The 21155-nt window shown below is 36.0% G+C and overlaps 1 pseudogene; it reads right to left on the bottom strand.

Annotated features, from left to right (window-relative positions):
- Positions 1–13210: 13210 nt before the first annotated feature.
- LOC124082211 (vasculin-like protein 1) lies at positions 13211–15535 on the bottom strand (annotated as a pseudogene).
- Between the last annotated feature and the right edge of the window lie 5620 nt (positions 15536–21155).

Below are 21155 nucleotides of genomic sequence, written 5' to 3'. Positions count from 1 at the left end.
CAAGTATGTGGCTGCCTTTGTCTGGTTTTGTAGAAATGAGTAGCAATTATAATACTTTACATTGAGATGAATTTGCAAGTGGTAGGACACCTAGGAGACAGTATATTCTTAGAGATGAATGGGACTTTTGGTGCTAGATGACCCTACTATGTGCCTGTACCATTCATGTAAATTGGATTTTTAATTTTGACTTTAGCATACATTAGGTTATTGGGAGTTGCTATTAAACCTCACTGTTACCTGCTTTTTCTATTTACTCTTGTTTCCATTGCCACAAGAGTTATTGGTTGTCATGAAATAATTCATATTTCTAAAATCCATGCTAATTAGTGAGTGAACTTTTCACTGTTGGATTGGATTCAGATAATAACCAAAGCTCTTTTTTCTTAAAAATGAAAACCCAAAACTAAAGAACTGTTTTGAAACAGTTCTTTGTGACTTTCCCCCCTTTATTCCAACCATCACTTTTTATTTTATAAATTATTTTTGTCTCCAAACAATTTAAAACCATTGGTGAACATGTTTTTTAACTTAGCTTTAAAATTTTTAAAAATATACTCTTTGTTGTTTTTCGTCTGTATTTCTTTTTTATGTAAATTTTTTATTTATATATGACAGCAGAATGCATTACAATTCTTATTACACATATAGAGCACAATTTTTCATATCTCTAATTGTATACATAGTGTATTCACAGGAATTCGTGTCTTCATACCTGTACTTTGGGTAGTAATGATTATCACATTCCACCACGATTAATTACCCTATGCCCTCTCTCTTCCCCTCCAATCTCTCTGCCCCATCTAGGTTCATCTGTTCCTCCCATGCTCCCTCTCCCTATCCCACTATGATCAACCTCCTTATATCAAAGAAAATATTCGACATTTGTTTTTTGGGGATTGGCTAACTTCACTTATCTTTATCTTCTCTAACTCCATCCATTTACCTGCAGATGCCATGATTTTGTTCTCTTTTATTGCTGAGTAATATTCCATTGTGTATATATGCCACTTTTTTAAAAAAATCCATTCATTTATTAAAGGGCATCTAGGTTGGTTCCACAGTTTAGCTATTGTGAATGGTGCTGCTATAAACATTGATGTGGCTGTGTCCCTGTAGTATGCTGTTTTTAAGTCCTTTGGGTATAGACCAAGAGGAGGGATAGCTGGGTTAAATGGTGGTTCTGTTCCCAATTTTCCAAGAAATCTCCATACTGCTTTCCATATTGGCTGCACCAATTTGCAGTCCCACCAGCAGTGTATGAATGTACCTTTTTCCCCACATTTCACCAACAAGAGTATCTTCTTCTCCATCTTGTTGTTTGTATGCATAATAGCTGCCAATTTGACTGGAGGGAGATAAAATCTTAGAGTGGTTTTGATTTGCATTTCTCTAATTGCTAGTGATAATGAACATTTTTTTCATGTATTTGTTGATTGATTGTACATCATCTTCTGAGAAGTGTCTCTTCAGGTCCTTGGCCCATTTATTGATTGGGTTATTTGTTTTTTTGGTGTTTAGCTTTTTGAGTTCTTTATATACCCTAGAGATTAGTGCTCTATCTGATGTGTGAGGGGTAAAGATTTGCTCCCAAGATGTAGGCTCTCTATTCAGCTCACAGATTATTTCTTTTGCTGAGAAGAAGCTTTTTAGTTTGAATCCATCCCATTTATTGATTCTTGATTTTAATTCTTGTGCCACAGGAGTCTTATTAAGGAAGTTGGGGTCTAATCCCACATTATGGAGATTAGGGCCTATTTAGGGCCTCTATTAGACGTAGGGTCTCTGGTTGTATTCTTAAGTCCTTGATTCATTTTGTGTTTTATCCATAAAACATGGCTTCTCAACCTGGGATCTGTCAACCCAAGAAATTTTGTATAAGAATTTGTCTGTTTATGTGTAAATGTACTGCATACCCGCTATGAAACAGAAAACATATCCCCAAGTGTCTATGATCTCTCCCCCTTTTTTTTTGTTCCTCTAATTGTTAGTATTCCCTTGTTGATTTAGATTGTAAGCTACTAAGAACAGAAAAGTTTTTGGACTTTTTGGCTTTAGTTATGGTGGAAAGAAACTGGTTTTTGAGTTACCAGACTTGAGTTTAAACTTTTCACAAATTATTCCAACTACCCACTTTCCTGTTCAGTAAAATGGGGTAACATTACCAAGACTCATACTAAATAAATGAAATAATATTGTAAAATGCCTTGAATCTAGTAGTAGATAAGTATCAGCATCTGACTGACCAATCTATGAAGGTACTTGTGGTTTTACATTATACCTTGTAATGATTACTAATGATTTATTAATGATTTAAAAGTAATAAATAAAGTCATACTTCTCAGAGAAAATAGATCCTCTTCTAAGCACAGGTATTGATCAAAGTTCTGTGGCTTATTAGCAGAGCATTCTGCCACAGCAGGGTCACTCAGTGAAGGGCCTGAGACTAAGTAGTACTTAAGGCTTCCATTACTGGTGCCAAATAATGTCAAAGGGTCCACAACCTTGACTTCTCTCTGAAACCATTCAGTATATTTTCAGGACCTAAGTATGAGAAACTCTTCTAATAAACAGAAGAGGAAGAATAGTTTAATCTCTCATGGACTAAATGGCTAGTTATCATATTTTATACCATAGTTGTTGAGCAGCTACTTCACACAAACCCCTGGCTTAGGTGTCTGCCCACCCTGCACAAGATATTAGGGTAGGAAATTTTCTAAGTAGGGGCTTCAAATTCTGGTTTCTTCAACTTACTTATTTTAAAATCAGTTTCATCATCTGAAAATGGGGGATAATAACAAAATTCCTTTTATAGGTTTGTTGATAATTTAATGAGATACTTCACTTAAATGTCTTAGCACATAAAATGGGAGTAGTGGCACATGCCTGTAATCCCAGAAACTCAGGAGACTCAGGCAGAAGGATTGCCAGTTCAAGGCCAGCCTCAGCAATTTAGGGAGGCCCTCAGCAACTTAGCAAGACTCTGTCTCATAATAAAAAGTAAAAAGAGGATATAAGTCAGTAGTAAAGCACCCCTGGGTTCAATCCCCAGTACCCTAACAAAAAGCAAACAATATCCCTCCAAAGTTCTTAGCACATAGTTCAAACGAATGTTATAGGTAAATAAATAGATAAGTAAATGTTACTTGTTATTGTTCTTATTAGTGCTTCTCAATATTTGCTTTATTATTCATCACTGACAAGTTTTCTCATGATTTCTGAGGAGTGTTCTCCTCACTGTACTTATTTATTTATGAAAAAAGAATAAACAAACAAAAAACCTTTAAAAGAACAACTAAATACCTACACAAACAGAACACAGGAAAAAGAAACTAGATCATAAAGTTTATCAGATTTTATTCAATTTGAATTCAGCATTTTGTCTACAAGTAGCAAAGTGACTCAGTGAAGTCAGTGAGTAATGTTGGTGGGTGGTTATTTATTTGGACCACCCTCAGAGGTAGTATTTACTTCTTGGAGCTCTGAGCAATTAAAAAATCTCTTATATATGTTCAAGATCAGCCTTAAAATAATTCAGAATCAAACAAGAGTATCTTCTTCTCCATCTTCTCTTTTCACCTTGAGAAGAAAATGTTGGTAAGAACACAGGCCTTGAAGTAGGAAATACTGAGTGCTTACAATAGCACTTGACTCATGGGAAGTGTTTCATGGTTATGACACCTCATCATGGAAATAATATATTTTATCACTTTTTCATAACTTTGTTTCTTCCTTTGCTATAAAACAACCATGTGACATTCTGTGTTTCCCTATTACCCTTATTATTAGGAAACTCAGAGCTAAATTTGATGCTTAATTAACAGTGGATATAGGTTATATGAGGCCTAAACTAATAAAATTTTAGATGATCTCTTTAAGAAAAAGAATACAGTATTAAATAAGAAAGTAAATATTTGTTCTGATAAGGAATTGCAACAATTTTCAGATTTTCAAAAGGTGAAAAATAGTATAAATACCATGAAATCCAGAAAAACAATATTTTTGTAATTGCTTGATGCACCTTTATTCTGATTCTATGCCTCATTTCCCTCTAACCTTCCACATGTTTATAAGTGCCAGTTGTCAAGGACACATTCATATTGCAATATAACATCTGGTCCTACATCTTTGGGTCACATGCCAAGTGAATAGTTACTGAGAATAAAGAAGGAGAGAGGAAAATTCCTGAAAAGCATTCCTACATGAGATGTCTAGCAATATTTTAACCATATATAGAATTTGACTGAGAATAACATATATATATATATATATTCCACTATATCCAAACTGTATATCTCCTCAGCTTCCTCAAAATGTCATGATTGTTCTAAGACCATTTGATTTTAGAAGTGTGATAAAAGGAACATTAGATAGAGGGAATCTTTTTTTTAAAATATTTTTTAGTGTTGATGGACCTTTATTTTATTCATTTATTTATATTGATGCTGAGAATTGAACCCAGTAACTTACACATGTGAGGCAAGCACTCTACCACTGAGCCACAACCCTAGCCCTAGAGGGAATATTAATGAAGTTGAATAGCTTGCCCAAGGCTAAGTGATAAAATAGGAATTTGAGCTTAAATCTGCCTGCGAAGAGTCATTTCACTGCATAGAGATAGTAGAGCTATAGATGTTTTACTAGTCATGTCAGGATACCAGTATTCTACAAAGGTCTTCCCTGCAAAAATGAAGTGAGCTGTCCATAGGGGAAGCATTCCAACATATTGGCATAGGAGCTGCTTTCTCAATAAGATTTCTATTGCTCAGGAAATAATAGCAAGAATCAATAAATGAGATGGCCTCAAACTAAAAGCTTTTGGAGAGCAAAGGAAACAAGAGCATGAAGGAAAATTAACCCTACAGAATAGGAGAAATTCTTTGGTACTTTAACAACAAAAGATTAATATCTAGACTTTATAAAGAGCTTAAAAAACTTAACACCAAAACTAAAAAGAGTAACCCATTCAAAAACAGGCAAAAGTGAACTAAAAAGACACTTCTCAAAAAATAAAATATAAAAAATAGAAGTACAAATGGCCAACAATTACATGAAAAACATGTCAACATTTCTAACAGTCAGGGAAATAAAAATTAAAAACTGTGAGATTCTGTCTCACTCTGGTTAGAATGGCTGTCTGCAAGAATACAAATGATAATAAACTCTGGTGAGGATGCAAGGAAAAGGTTATCCTTATACAATATTGGTGGAAATGTAAATTAGTACAGCTACTATGGAAGTTACTATGAAGTTCCCTCAAAAAAACTAAAAATGGAAATAACATAAATTATACCAGTTATACCATTCCTTGGTATCTTTTCAAAAGAATTAAAGTCAGAATACTTTGGAGATACATGCAGTTCCATGTTTACAGCAATACAATTCCCAATAGCCAAATTGTGGAATCAGCCTAGGTGTCTGTCAACAGAAGAATGAATAAAGAAAATGTGGTATATATACACAATGGAGTTTCAGTCATAAAACAGAAAGAAATAGTGTCATTTGCATAAATGGATGGAAATGGAGAACTTTATGTTGAGCAAAACAAACCAAACTCAGACAAGTGTCATATGTTTTCTCTCATACATGGAAACTAGAGAGAAAAAAGAACAAAACAAAAGTGGGGGATCTCATGAAAATAAAAGAGAAATAAGCCAAATTCATAAAGTCAAGGATCATATGTCTTCCCTCACATGTAGAAGCTAGAGAGGAAAAAGGAAATGAAAGGTAGAGGAAGTCTCATGAAAACCAAGAGGGAGATCAATTGAAGAGAGGAAAGGGACGAGGGGAAGGGAAGAGGTGAGTGACAGGGAAAATACTAGGGAATGATATTGGTCAAATTATATTGTTTTATTGTGTGCATATATGAACATGTAATAATGATTCCCACAATTATGTTTGATTATAATGCACAAACAAAATATTGATAAAAAAGAAAATAGAAGAGAGACCTTTAGGGTAGAGGAAGGGGATCAGGACTTGAAGAGGGGAGAGGTGCGTAAGGGGAAGTACTGGTGTGTGAAATCCATTAAATTATGTTATATGTGTATATGAATATGCCACAATGAAATCTATTCTTTATCATTAATATAAACCAATAAGATTTTTTATAAAAAATGAAGTGGGATGTGAACTTAAATGAAATTGGTTTATAAAATTTCAGTTTCAAATACTGACATGAATTAAGATATTTTAAAAGTCCAATTGCATGGAAAGTGAAAAATGAAAAGCTTTGCTTTCCTTGAAAAACAAACAAATAATCTCTTGGTATTGGAAATGGAGTACATTCTGGCAGAATAAACCAACTTTACATAAACAATTATGGCAGACTGGATAATTGAGTAAGTTGATGCTTATTGAGTCTGACATCATTTCTGGCCAGACACTGTCTAATCACTTTTTCCAGAAGTGTTAGCACATACACTGACACATCTCCATTCAAATGATGCATGCAGTTCAGCCTCTTTTCCTAAACAGGCCCATATTCATGGGAAACAACCCTCTGTTTATGGCTTTTGTATTATGTGGGTTCTCCTTTCCACCATTTACTACCCAAATTCATAGGGAATGTCTCTCATAAGCCCACCCTTAGGATGTTAGTCTCCTGTGCCCTTGGACACCAACATTTCATACTACAGATGTGTTATCTTTTTTTTCCCAACTCTGAACAACAGGTATTTAACACATGTGGAAACTGGTTCTTCTGTCTTCCTCTCAGGACAAGATTGTTCTGAACCTACCAGCCTCATCTAAAGGAAATATGGAAACACAGCACAATTCAGCATTCAAAAGATAAGTAACTGTAAAAGATTGAATTTTTTTTTAAATGGACATTTTTATTTCAGTATTTTATAAAAAGAATTTTACTATATTTTAAAGCTATCTGAAGAGAGAAAAGAATTTAAAAGAGGTAGTATATAATAACTTATTTCTAAATAAGTAAAACATTCCAAAATGAAGAAAGTGAAAAAGCTTCTACAAATCAGAAACTCAGAGTCAGAAAAGACCTTATGTGTCTCTGTTGTTCCAGTTCTGATCACCTAAAACCCTGGGGTCATCCTTAATTCCTCTCTTCTCTCATTCTCAGGCAAATTCTGTCAAGATAGATCCAGAATGAGGCCAATTTACAAATGGCCATCCACTGTGGTTCAATATTAACCGTCTTACTAGTACCACTGCCTCTTTTCCCTCTGTAGTTTATCCTCAAATCAGCAGTCAATAATACTTTAAAAACATAGTCAGACCATACCCTCCCCCACTGGCGCTCCTTATTGCCATCTATGTTAAAGCTTTGGGATCAGATCCAATCTTTCTGAGGCTCAGCCCTTACAATTCTCAATCTCTTCTCTACTCCAGCCACATAGGCCTCATTATTCTATCTGGATCATACCAAGCATGCTTCTTAGGATCTTTGGACTTGTCTCAATTTGTCTTCCAAAGTCTGTATGCCTCTTGTCTCCTTCAGGTCTTTCACCCAAATGCTACCTTCTCAGCAAGGCCGTACCTAATGAAAATGTAACCTTATCATTCTTCTTAATCCCCTTTCCTGCTTTATTTTTCTCTATCGTATTCATCCCCCATTCACAAATATTTTCTAATTTAAATTTTGTTGTCTATCTTTTCTACTACAATGCAAGTTCTATAAAGGCAGGAAAGTTCTGTTTGTTACTATATTCCTTGCACCTAGAATATAGGTGGTCAGAAAATATTTGTGGAATTAAATAAAATCTAGTTCAATTCTTTTATTGTAAAAAGAAGAGGAACTGAGCTCTAGAGAGATTGATTGATTTTCCATCATATCCACTGCTGGCTAGGGTCATAGTAGGGATGCCGACTTTTAATTTAATGTGCATTTCACCACATGATATCTTCTTTTGAGGAATTCCTTTCTTCTGGGTACTAGGGATTGAACTCAGGGACAATTGACCATTGAACCACATCCCCAGCCCTGTTTTGTATTTTATTTAGAGATAGGCTCTCACTGAGTTACTTAGTTGCTGAGGCTTGCTTTGAATTTGCGATCCTCCTGCCTCAGCATGTGCCTCCATGCCCAGCTTGAGCAATTCTAAACAATTGATGTTATATTAAATGTTGAAGACTCAGTATACCAAATACTGAGATAAGCAGAGACAACAAGAGAGGAAGAGTGATAATGAAAGTATCATATATACACAGAGTCAGGAAGATAGGCAGAGACTTAAAAAAAAAAAAGAAGACAACAACAGAGATTGCTCTAACTATATTTATGCCTAACTACTTCTGATCCAGGTACAATCTTCAATCTTCCATGTTATTTCTGGGTTAATTTTCCCCGATTTATTCATGATTATATCACACCCTTGGAGTTTCCCTAGGAGCTATAGAACAAAAATGTATGATTCTTAGTTTGGCATACAAGTCACTTCTTCCTCCTGTTTTTCTCAACACAGCACCACATAATTTTCCCTGATATCTGACACTCATGTCATAGTGCTCCATTTCCCTTTCCAGATTCTTCAGATCTTTCTACATATTTGTCTGTCTACACATGTGTGGTTCACTGAACCTAAAATTTCTCTTCATTTCTTCTACATGAACACTTCTCCACATCATTTAAGAGCCAACTCAAAAATCCCCTTTATGAAACTTTCCCCTTCTCTCTCAGCAGTCAAGCTTTTCTGTCTTGGTGGTAACATTTACCATATAGTTTATGTTTCCAATTTTTGTGGCACCATTAGTGGCTAGCACAGTGCTAGGGCCTAGAAGTTTCCAAAATATGTTAGTTGAATGAATTAAGACCAATCACATAAACTTACTTGAATTGAATTCTTAGAATAAGTGGTTATGGGCAGGAAGTATGGGATCATGCACACTTTGCTGGTTATATAAAATAAAGTTAGGTTACTGCTTACCCAAACTTCTCCCCCCCTTTTTTTTTGGTACCAGAAATTGAACCCAGGGTCACTTAACCAATGAGCAATATCCCAACCCTTTATTTATATATAAGGGTTGAGGATATTTTATAAAAAAACAAATATATATATATATATATATATATATATATATTATTTTGAGGCATCATCTTACTGAGTTGCTTAGGGCCTTGCTAAGTTGCTGGGGTTGGCTTTGAACTTGCGCCCAAGCCATTTTGATTACAGGTGTGCACTACTGCACCTGGCTCAAACTTCTGCCTTGTGACAACAAATATCAAGTTCTAGATTACAGCTTTAAGTCAGTGTCTGTTAGTGTCCAATGGTTGTTTTTAATAGTATACATTTTTTACCAGCTTTGTTTTCCTTTCCAATGATTTCAGAAATTATGCATTTTAAGTCATTAATAACTTAAGAAATATTGAGCATGCATTTTTGTCAGTACTATAGGGCTTGGGGACACTAAGGTAAACAAGATAAATAATAGGGTAGCAAATCTTCAAAATATTACCGAACTTTTTTTTCTTTTTCTTTTTTTTTACAATTGGGATAATAGGCAATAGTGTAAATGTAAGTAACTCTGAAAAAGCGCAGTAATACCTTCTATTTATTGAGGTATTTTTTTTGTGTGTGTATGTGTGTGTGTGTGTGTGTGCTGGGTATTGAACCCAAGGCCATATCCCAGCCTTTAATATTTTATTTAGAGATAGGGTCTTGCTGAGTTGCTTAGGGCCTCACTAAGATGCTGTGGCTGGCTTTGAACTCACAATCCTCCTCCCTCAGCCTCAGCCTCATAAACCACTGGGATTATAGGCATGTGCCACAGTGCCTGACCTTATTGAGGTCTTCATATGTGTAAATCACTGGTATAAGTTCTTTGCATGTTTAGTTTATTACTTCTGTTTGCCCTGAGTATTGAGTTCTATTATTATTGTTTTGTTTTGGCATAGAAAAATTAAGTAACAGGGCCACGGGTTGGCGAGGGCAGAATTTGAATTTAAACTATTGTGCTTTATTTCTGTTTAGTCCTTATATAAGAGAGAATATTTTCAAGTTCTAATGAAATCAAGTATGGAGTCCAGGTCAATTAAAAAAGTTTTTTTCCCCACCAGAAAACACTAAAACCAAGAAGGTACTTCAGTATGTGGCAAATGTTAGCCCAGAAACCAGACTGAAAATGCTTTAGTCAGGAAGGCATCAGGCTGACTTCTAATTGTGAGCCTTGTTATCCTCTCTGGACCACCGTAAGAAAGTTATTTAGCAATTGGGTTTTGAAAAAATGTATGTGTTTGACTAACTGTTCTTTAAGGATATTTCAGTTTTGAAATCATTGCATTCAAATGTCACTTCCTCAGGGAGATCTCCCTGACCAGTCCACATCTCTTTGTCTTCTCTCTTCTCTCACTGTGCTTTTTAGTTTTCGCCACAGAATTTATCATAACCTCACATTGTATTATAGATTTGATTTTTTTTTTAAAAAAAACTACTGTTTATATAATGCCTAGAATAATGCTTAGTATGTAGCATTTACTTGGATTTTTCCTGAGCAAATATGTCTTCCAGGAGAGTGAGATAGGTAACAACCCTCAGAACCCACATGGGATCTTTCACAAAAATATATGCTTGGAACTAATAATCCCCAAACTGTAGAAAAGTATGCAAAACATTTTTTTTTAGAATCTTCCATCAAAGGGAAAACTACATTTTGTGAACTTGGCTTGACAGAAGTTGACTTGGTATATTTGGCCATTGGACAGATCTAAATGAAAGCCTTAGAGAACAAAACAGAAAGTCAGTCTCTGTCAGTGTTTCTTTCTTTCTTTCTTCCTTCAGTTTTTCCCTATGAGTGGAGGAATAACAGTAGCCTGTCACAATAGAGGTGCTAAATTTCTGTCTTTTGGGGATCTGTCCTCCTTGTTTCGTGGAGGTTGCAAAGTCTTAGACAGTCATATAGGAATGATATCCAAAGTGTGCTAGACACATAACTCCAGGGTTGACCTTGTTTTAAATGCCAGTTTTCCCAAAACACATACTCAACACCCATGCATTTCTAGTTTGTGAATAAATTAGAATGTAAATCCCCATCCACTCTAAAAAACTCACCTTCATTTCCTTTGTTGTGCTCACTGCAGCTTATCGTTAAGTCATTATCAAACTGGTTATTAGCTGGGTCTCTGGGTAGAAAGCTGCTGAACCTTAGGGGAAAGATGAAAGTACTGGGAGAGAACTGAAGCATCAGCAAAAGTTGTTTCGACAGACAGCTTGATAATGGTCATTTCTCAAAGCTAGAAGTTTTTGTTTCTAATGTCTGGCTTCTATGAAGTGTGGTTGCTGCTGTTTCTACTTTTCTCCAAGTCTGTAATGTTTATGGAAAAAAGAAGTTGTCTAAACTTCTGGTTTGGGCTCCCCATTGTAAAATGCATCACTGCTGTCTGTTGATGTCATTTGACATTTAGCCACATGCTGTTTACCACAGTCAACTTTTTAGTGCTGAGCAGTTTTGGATAGAAGAGGAACACACTTAGAAACTCAAAGCTTTAATGTGTTTGAGACTTATTTTTCTGAATATAATATTTCAAGTTCTAATAAAATGTAGACAGTAAGTCTAGGTTAGTTTTAGTATTTGCTTCCTCTCATTTAATATCATATTAACACTAAATGGAGTTTGAAAACCATAGGGCAAGCTACAATTAAGCTAAGATCTTTCCATTATATCTTACTGTTTTTAGTCACAGATGTATCATAATACAGAATCTTCCAAAATAATATTTATAAGAATGCTTAAAGAATTATTAAAGTCTTGGCATTGGTCTCCTCAATCATAAGTGAGAAGATTAAATTAAATTAGTGTTTTCCCCAAGATTATTTATGTGTACAATAATAGTCATCTTTATGGTTATTGCCATATCCAGTTACAACCTAGATTATTTAATATTTTTCTTTCATAAAAACATTAAAAAACTTATTTCAAAAGGAACATCTTCTTTAAATCTGTAAGTGGAAAACCAGTGTCATTTGTAAGTTAAAGAGGAGGTTGTGTATATGTTTCATAAAGATTATTTTCTTACTGGCTTAGTGATATACTCCTATAATCCCAGCTGCTTGGGAGCTTGAGGAAGGTGGACCACAAGATTGAGGCCAGCCTAGAAAACTTAGTAAGATCTTCTTTCAAAATAAAAAAAAATATTGAAAAAGGGCAGGGGAAGTAGCTCAGTGGTAGACCACCCCTGTATTCAATCCCTAGTACCTACTCCCCACCCCCACAAAGATTATTCACACAGCTGATGGGTGTGCTGCACTTGATATTCTGGTATCATGGAGATGTTGTGTTAATCAGTCCATATTTGCTCTTCACCCTTTCCTTTCCAGAAGAGCCCAGAAAATATTCCTTTGTCAAAACATTAAGAAACAAAAATCTTTGTGGTCAGGTATAGAAGGATTTTCTTTGGATTTTCAAAGTGGGGAATAGGTAAGGAAAAATAGAGGTCAGATAGTTGGGCTTATCTCTTAAGGACAAGGAGGATGTTAAGTACCATAGAAGCCATAGGATGGAGTTTGTTTAACTGATGCAAAATATTTATTCCAGGTTAGTCATTTTGTGCAGCAGTTTTCCCCCTCAATAGACTTATGCTAACCACATATTTTAAATTTATAGATAATGTTGTCAGAATAATATTTGAAATCTCACAGAAGTTTATATTTTACAATGCACCCTGATTATCAAGGCTGCAAGAATAACACAACATTTCCTATATCCAAATATTTCACAGCTATACCCAAAAAGGAAAAGGAAAAAAAAAAACCAAACCACTATGCTTTGTAAGGACTACAGTTACCCAAGCAGCCCAAAATAAAACAAAATATCCAAATTATTAGCATTAATTTAATACAGTTATAACTTCAGTAGTCACTTTGTCTTTGACAATGATTGCTTGAGCACAGGGTTGAGTACTCTAAGGACTGGTTGTAGAAGCTGTTGCTGCAGTGTCTCCTCCTCTATATACATTGTGTGGGTGCATTGAAAAAATCTTTCCCATCACATAAACTCTAATGAAGAACAAAAACAAAAGCTAAACAAACCTACTGCTCTTTCTTTGGGACATGATTATTTTCCTTGTACATGAAGTATTCAACAACAAAAGAAAAAGTAAAGGAAAAGAACAATTTCTTTGTATATTCCCTAAACATACAAGACAAGTTTGCTGGGTCAGATTTACTGTGGCATTTACTCTGATACCCTCTAGACCAGGTGTCATATTTATCATTTCCAAGGTTGTCATTTATGTTCATTTTTATTATGTCTACTTCCGGGCATTGTCATCTGATGTTTCATTTGTTTCTATGTCTGAGATATCAAACTCTGCTTTATAGGTACTTCTCCAGGGGGAGAGCAGGCTGGAACTGCAGCTTTGCAAGAAGCCATTCTTTGCAAACACATTCTCTGGGAGAGGAAAGCAATTCTCATCATTTTCAGGATATTCCTGCCATCCCATTGCTTTCAATAACATGTGCTCTGCTTTTAGAGAGTATGACAGGATACCCCTTCCATGATGGAGAGAAAGACAGTTCTGAAGACAGCCTTCTTGTCCATTTTCTTTTGGTTCAGATATGCTGTTGTCCTTTAAATCCTCCAGCTTGCCTCAGCCTCTTTTCTTTGAGAAGTCTCCATTCTGGTCATCCTTGAGTCTTCAGGCACTCACTCTTCCTATTGGTGGTCTTGTGGGTCAACGTGATCAGATGAGAAAGGGTGATCTTAATTGGAGGGGTGATATTGGAGGGAATCTCCTTGGAAAAGCTCAGAACTATGCCATCAGCTAGTACCACTGCTTTGGTAGCAGACTGGATTGGTAAATGCAGACTTTGGGCTAGAGGAAAGGGATTCTTATTTGGGTTCCAGTCTGTTAGATTTCCGTGCATCAGGCTTAGAAGGAGGTGGTACAGGCATAGACCTTTGGAATCATGGTTGATGATTTGTTCCCATTTGCATGGTGAGATCTTGGTGAGGTGAATGTAGCAGAGAAGGCAGCATCAGGATTCTCTTTAGAAACTTTTTTGAAAACTAATGTCTTGGAGGGTTGCTTTGCACTATGTGATTGTTTCCATACTCCAGAAGGGGTCCCAATAGGTCTGTATGATTGACTCTGTTTGCCAGCTTCTGTCTTCAAAGAAGGAAATTTTTCCTCTTCTAACTGCAACTTTTCCTCCTTGTCTTCTTTCTTTTCTTCCCTAATCTCTGTTGGTGGGGTTTTCCTGAAAGGCACAGCCTTTCCAGGAAAGGAATCTACCATTCTAGTGTCAATGGTTCCCTGTGCCACCTCCACTGTGCTGGCTCATTCTATCATGACTTTGGGAGGAACTGTGCCAATTAGAAAGGTTTCCTGTGATTTCAGGATATGCTCCCTTAGAGATACCAGAGTCTACAGAATTATGGTGGAACAGGGAGGGCTGGTGCCAGGAATCTCCTGTAGGTCATAGTGACTCATTGTTAAAAAAAGCTATTAAAAGAAATTGTGTGGATAGCTCACTCCAAATACACCTTCTTTTAAAAAAATTTGTTCTAATTAGTTATACATTCAATAGAAAGCATTTTATCACTCATACATAAATGGAGTATAACTTCTCATTCTTCTGGTTGTACATGATATAGGATTATACAGGTTGTGTAATCATATATGCACATAGGGTCATAATGACCAATTCATTCTATTATCCTTCCTATTCCCATACCCTTTCCCCTCTGTTCACTCCTGTCTGTCTACCCAAAGTACCTCTATTGTTTCCTAGCCCCCTGCTCCCCACGGCCCACTGCACCCCCACCTTATTGTGAATTAGCATCCACATATCAGAGAAAACATTTGGCCTCTGGTTCTTTGGGATTGACTTTATTTTGCTTAGCATGATGTTCTTAAGTTCCATATATGTACCAGCAAATGCCATGATTTCATTCTTCTTTAAGCTGAGTAATATTCCACTGTGTATACTACAGTTTCTTTATCCATTCATCTGTTGAAGGGCACCTAGGATGGTTCCATAGTTCAGCTATTGTGAATTGAGTTTCTGTGAACATTGATGTGGCTGCATCATTGCCGAATGCTGATTTTAAGTCCTTTGGGTATAGACCAAGGAGTAGGATAGCTGGGTCAAATGGTGGTTTCATTCCAAGTTTTCTGAGGACTCTCCGTATGCTTATCATACTAGCAATGTATGAGTGTATCTTTTCCCCCACATCATCACCAACATTTATTGTTGCTTGTATTCTTGATAATTGCCATTCTGACTGGAGTGACATGAAATCTTAGAGTAGTTTTGATTAGTGTTTCTCTAATTGCTGAAGATGTTGAACATTTTTTCATATATTTGTTGATTGATTGTATTTCTTCTTTGAAGTGTCTGTTCAGTTCCTTAGCCTATTTATTTATTGGGTTATATTTTTTTTGGTGTTAATTTTTTGAGTTATTTATATATCCTGGAGATTAATCCTCTATCTGAGGTGCATATGGTACAGAAAATCTACCTTCTTTTTGGGGTGGGTGCTCTCCACATTTTTCAAAGGGGGCTGGAGGTGACTTAACTGGCTGGAGTATTGCAAAATTTAGCCAAACAGAAACAAAGTCATGCTATGACATTTAGGCCCATTGTCTGTTTTCAGCAAGGTGAGGCATCCAACCTCATGGACAAGATCCTAGAGTATAACCTCTGTTTTCTGAACTCCTTGAATCTACTACTTGGATATCCCATGACATTTTCATGTTTAAAAAGGTGCTGAAATAATTTGGATGATAATATGCCTTGTGATGAAACACAAAGAAGCCCTGCTTTATGTGGCTCTCACTCTTAGTCCCCTCAATAGCTTACCCTAAACCACATACTTCCAAAATGGGTGGGAAACATAAAAGTATTTGTCACATTTGAAAAGTGGATTCAGGGAAAAGAACTATGTCTATGTTCACCTCATTCAACTTCCTTGAATAATGGCACCATGATGCTGCCTAAATAGGTAATGCATGGACATTTGCACAGTGAGTGCAAATTATAACAAGGTAATAGCAAGAAAGACAGGTGGCCTCATGTATGGACAAGTAGTGTCATTCAAGTAATAGTTCAAAAATATAATATTAAAACTCTAGAAAAGATCTTCTGAATAGTAAACTCCAGTGGCAAAACAACCACTCAACAAAGCTCTTAAAACACCAATGCTGTTACTCTTACACAACATGTGCAGATATGTTCATATTTGTCTTAATCTTTAAAATATGAAGATATAAGAAATCTTGTTTTAGAAAAGAATCAGACAGAAACTTGATACTTTCACCCCCACAGAATAGCAGGTTTCAAGGCAATTTTTCAGTATAAAGCTCCTAAATGTGTGTTCTATTTCTTTGGTCTTCACTATTTATAAATTCAGAGCAAAATTTGAACAAGTAGAAAGATAGGGGGTGAGGAGTAGTCAAGGAGAAAGATAGTTTCAAAGTGAGATTTTCTTATCTTCAGTTTTCTGTTTCACTTGTTTTACTTCTGTCCCAAACTGAATTCAGCTACTGGATGGTGGTATGAAAAATTTTCTACTGCTTGATAGAGAAGTCACTTTTAATTTTGGATCATTTTTTGACATTATTCAATTATTAAAAGATCACATGAATCTACCAATTGGGTGGTAGTGAGGCTATTGCCAAGGAAGAGATGTGGCATCTGAGGACATGTCCCCAACTTCTTGGCCCAGCAGAGGTGACTAGTCCCCATAAAGTAGTTCTTTCTGAACTAGGATGGAGTGATAATCAGGATATTTGACCAGTAGTGTTCTGTTTGGATCATTAGTTGGTCACAGGACTCTAGAAAAAAATGGATGAACAATCCGTTACAGTGCTGTTTGAGTTTAAAAAAATTCTAGGTTCACTGAACCTAATTCAAATTATCATAGTGGAATTCATAGTCTCTTATTCAATTTTCAGATCTGGAGTTCCTCAACTGGGGGATACCAGATCCCTATAAGGGAAGACCTTGTAATGTGGCCATATATGTGCATCACCAAATTTCCTGAAACTTTCTCTAGAGGGTCCTGAAAAAATTTACTAGGGATACAGTGTAGGGTGGGATGGGGAAGGAAAATACCCAGGCTTTCTGTGGGTTACTAGATAGTGGTTATGAATTTAAAAGCCTTTATAGTTTATTAATTAATGCTTATAGAAGTCATATTAGAGATGGAAATTTGGTTCTTATTCATCTAACAGTGGATCTATCATGTGGTAATTTCCCTAGTCCCAGAATGTATGGTAAGAATAGTTGTACCTACTAATTGGCAGGATTCCACAGTGATTCCTTCATCAGTTGAATGAAAGCTGTAGTGGGAAGGGACAAGTGGAAGGAGGCCCCTGGAACTATACTCCTTCTTCTTTGTTCCTAACAATGTAGTAAGTACTATGGGTGAAATGGGGAGATTAGTGTTAACATGGAAGACTTGAGAGATACAGTGAAATGTGTCCTAACACTTCCCCATTTAACTCATTATTTGGCTGGTAAAAAGCTAAATGGATTATGGGGTGTTAAATTGGAATATTTCAAACTCAATCAGGTAGTGTTGCCAGTTGCAGATGTATTTGCAGATGTAACCTTCTTGGAGCAAATAATGTAGCCCATGGCATTTGTATATATCTATTGATCTGGCAGATGCTTTTTTTTTCTAATTCCAATCCACAATAAAAATCAGAAGCAGTTTGATTGTAAAGTATACAAACAATACCAGTTTTTAATGTTTTGCTTTAGGATTATATCAACTATCCTGCAGTTTGTCCTAATATGGTCCTGAGGGTACTTGATCATTTTTACATTCCAGAGGACATTCATGACTGTCCAGGCATTGAAGACTTAATACAACAGGATTTGATTAACATGGAGTAAAAAGTCATAGGGTGGAACATAAATACTGTAAAAGTCTGTGGACTGTGATGGCATTTCTAGGGGTAGTTTGAGGCATACTGGGAGAGTGGAAGTTGTTGGCAAGTTGTTGTTTCTTATGTTATCCTATACAAAAAATGACGTGCAATGATTCTTGGATTTCTCTGTGTTTTGAAAACAACATATATCACATACTATATAACTTGAAAGGCTGACAATTTTGAGTAGGACGTAAAGCATGAAAAAGATCCAGCCCAAGCTTTCCTATCACTTGAGCATTATGGCCCACAAGGCTCCAATTTGTTAGAAGTATCTGTAGCAGTATAGGATCTATGACAAACCATGAAAGGAGAATAACAACATAGAACTTTAAGGTTTTCTTTGTGAAAAGTAATTCTTGCTTTTTTTTTCTTATTAGACTCTAATAGAATAGAGACAATGGGAGGTCAAGTGATTTTTCCATCTGACATACCCATCTTGGACTAGTTGGTATATGATTCACTGAATCATAGTAAAAATGAACATAAATGACAACAGTGGAAATGATAAATATGACACCTGGTCTGTAGGGCATCATTAAATTGCAGAAGCAACTGTTCAGACTTCCACATTTTTTATTATTTATAATTTTGATGACTTTTCTTCAATCTACTCAGGTGTCACAGGAGTTTCATGAGACTAGAATAACCAGATAATAGGTTTGTCTTAGGTAGTACTAGTTTATACTTGTTGTCCAGCATAATCATTGATGACACTTCTTTTCATTGTCAAAAATGTCCCAGTAGAGAATAACTTATATGGCCACCCTTCCTGCAACCAGTTTATGGAGAGGAAAGAGTGTGTTCCTGTCTCATGGATTTCTGCCTGGGTAGTGTGGAATCAGCTGAAAGTGCAAAGTCAGTGTACTCAAGGGGCAGAACTTTAAATGGTGTATCTTGTTTTTTAATTTTGTGTGGAAAGAGAGATGATCTGAGGTACAGAATTATACTCAAGCAGGGTACTCCATATCAGTCACCAGGGATTTGGAAAGAATAAAATTGGAAGATTGGTGGTAAGGAGGGTCCAGAAAAAAGTCTATTTGTATAGGCCTCTCAGGATGGGACATCGTATGAGGATATTTTTTTTTCTCATGAAAATGTCTGCTAGAGGGAATGCTCAATAATTAAGATGTCTCTGATAGTGATATTTAGCCTCTTTCTCTGGCTACCTTGTTGTCTGTTCAATGTGCTAGTGTTTGAAATGACTGTGGTGTTGGGAAGAGAGATCATTCAAGGGCTCTATATGATACTACTCCTCACCAAAATTGATTTAGCTTTTACCACTGTTAGGCTCCCAGCCTACTAATAGCAGAAGCAAACTTTGGTCCTTGATATTACAACATTTGCCAGCATATGTGGTCTCACAAATGCATGATATGAATTATAAAGAAGGACCAAAAGGGCAATGTGTATAGTGTTCATGGAAAAACACAAATTCATTAGATTATGGGAATAATCCATTTTTGCTATGAAATGGATCAGCTGGAAAAGAAGGGCACTGTTATGATTCAGTAATTTCATCTGTGTACTTTATTTCATATTATTCTTACATTAACCCTGTGAGCCAGATAGTAGCCCCACTGTAGAAATCTCTCTCTCTCTCTCTCTCTCTCTCACACACACACACACACACACACACACACACACACATTAAGTTTCACATCTAAAGGCTCATCGATTTTCAGGTGTGATGTCTAGGTTTGAACACAGATCTGTCAGTATATCTTTTACCATGTTTTTTTTTGGACACTGTTTGGAAGTCTAAAATGGGTCTAAGTGAGTATCTGTTGGCTACTATGGAAGTCATTCTCCTGCTTTTTCACCTTTGCTGGAGTCACCAAGATAGGTAAATTGAGTTTTTGTCTTCTGCATCTCTCTTCTAGCTCTAGTCGTGGGGAGAGCAGAGCCCTGCCTAAAAAGAGGAAGGCAATAAGTTGTGGCAACATGCTCCTGCTAGGGTTCCTGAAGTATGCCAGGTTGGGAAGCATCTCAGGGATCTTTTTCCTTGGTTGTATTCCTAAAGTCTTCATCAGGGAATGGAGGAGAGTCTGAGTTCCATGGAATCTAAGAATGGGTTGGGCAACTTAGTAGAAAGTGGAGAGAGTAGAATAGGAGGCTAATTTTCAGGGATAACCAAATCTGGATTTATAGTCTCTTAATTTAGGCATATTTTCCATACATACATATATCATACCTTTGTCACAAGCAAGGGTCACTTTCTATACCTCCTTTCCTATATTATATTTCATAGGATTGAACTCATTCCATGTCTTTTCTTGTTTTTCTTTCTCTTGGAGACTTTGTTCTGCAGTTTTTGATACTGTTCTGAGAATACCTGTCTGATTCCTCCTAGTCTTCCATGCCACTTATGCTGGATTAGGTGTCTCTTCTCTGTGATTCCAAAGAGCACTTTGTGCTTGGTCTTTTCATAGCAATTTTCATGTGTACTATAGGGTTGAGGGTATCTATTTTGCAATATTGATGTGAGAAAATATATGTAAAGTAGCTGATCTTGGCTTAGAGTGGTTGTTTTTTTAAATTAACATTGTGATTCTCTATCTACATTTCGATCATGCCCCTTGTTATCTTTGAAGGAAGGGACTGTATGCCTGATGCCTTGCACACTGTGTAGGACTTAGGTAGATATTCAGTAAACTTTGAAAAAAATAAATGAATTGAATAAAATGAATTAATGACTAGCAAAGGTAAGGGATGAGTATGCTTTTCTTAACTACTCAAATATGTAAATAATAAGCATACAATTCCTCATATTTTCAATGAGAAAAAAATCTTTATTTAAAATAGGCTAATTGTTTTAGATTAAATAAGATACTCTAAAAATAAGAATTTAAAATCCAATGTATGAAACCCAGTAATACCAGGGAGAGGTTCTTTACGCATTCCAATTTAATCAAGTTTAAATGAAACAGCTTTGAATTCTGAGACTATGTGCTTCTTGCTTAGAAAAAAGAAAGCAGTGCTGCATTTCCTGGATATAATAGTGTCATGCTGGTAGGACAAATCCCATAATGCTGAAGAGAGTTAAGAAACAAGATTATCAAATGCTGAGACTCTTAGACTTGCTGTTAGTAGTATTTCTAAATCACAGAGACAGTCAACACATTTTATTTCAATAAGAGAATGAAAGCAAGAAGGGAACCTACAATATTTCTAGCCACTTGTATTTATTAATACATGCTTAGCGTGTTTAATGCCTTTGCTGTAGAAGGTATTAAGTGTTTTAGCAAAAAGGTAAACTGTGGGGACAAAACTGGGAAGCTTGTGCATACAGAAAGTAGTTGATATCTCAAGGTTT

This window comes from Marmota monax, unplaced genomic scaffold (assembly GCF_021218885.2).
Source record: "Marmota monax isolate L192 unplaced genomic scaffold, Marmota_monax_Labrador192_F-V1.1 WCK01_AAM20220418_F8-fsc00132, whole genome shotgun sequence".
In the NCBI taxonomy this organism is placed as follows: Eukaryota; Metazoa; Chordata; class Mammalia; order Rodentia; family Sciuridae; genus Marmota; species Marmota monax.
The sequence above is the reverse complement of the archived record's forward strand: the minus strand, read 5'-3'. Positions and strand labels throughout refer to the sequence as shown.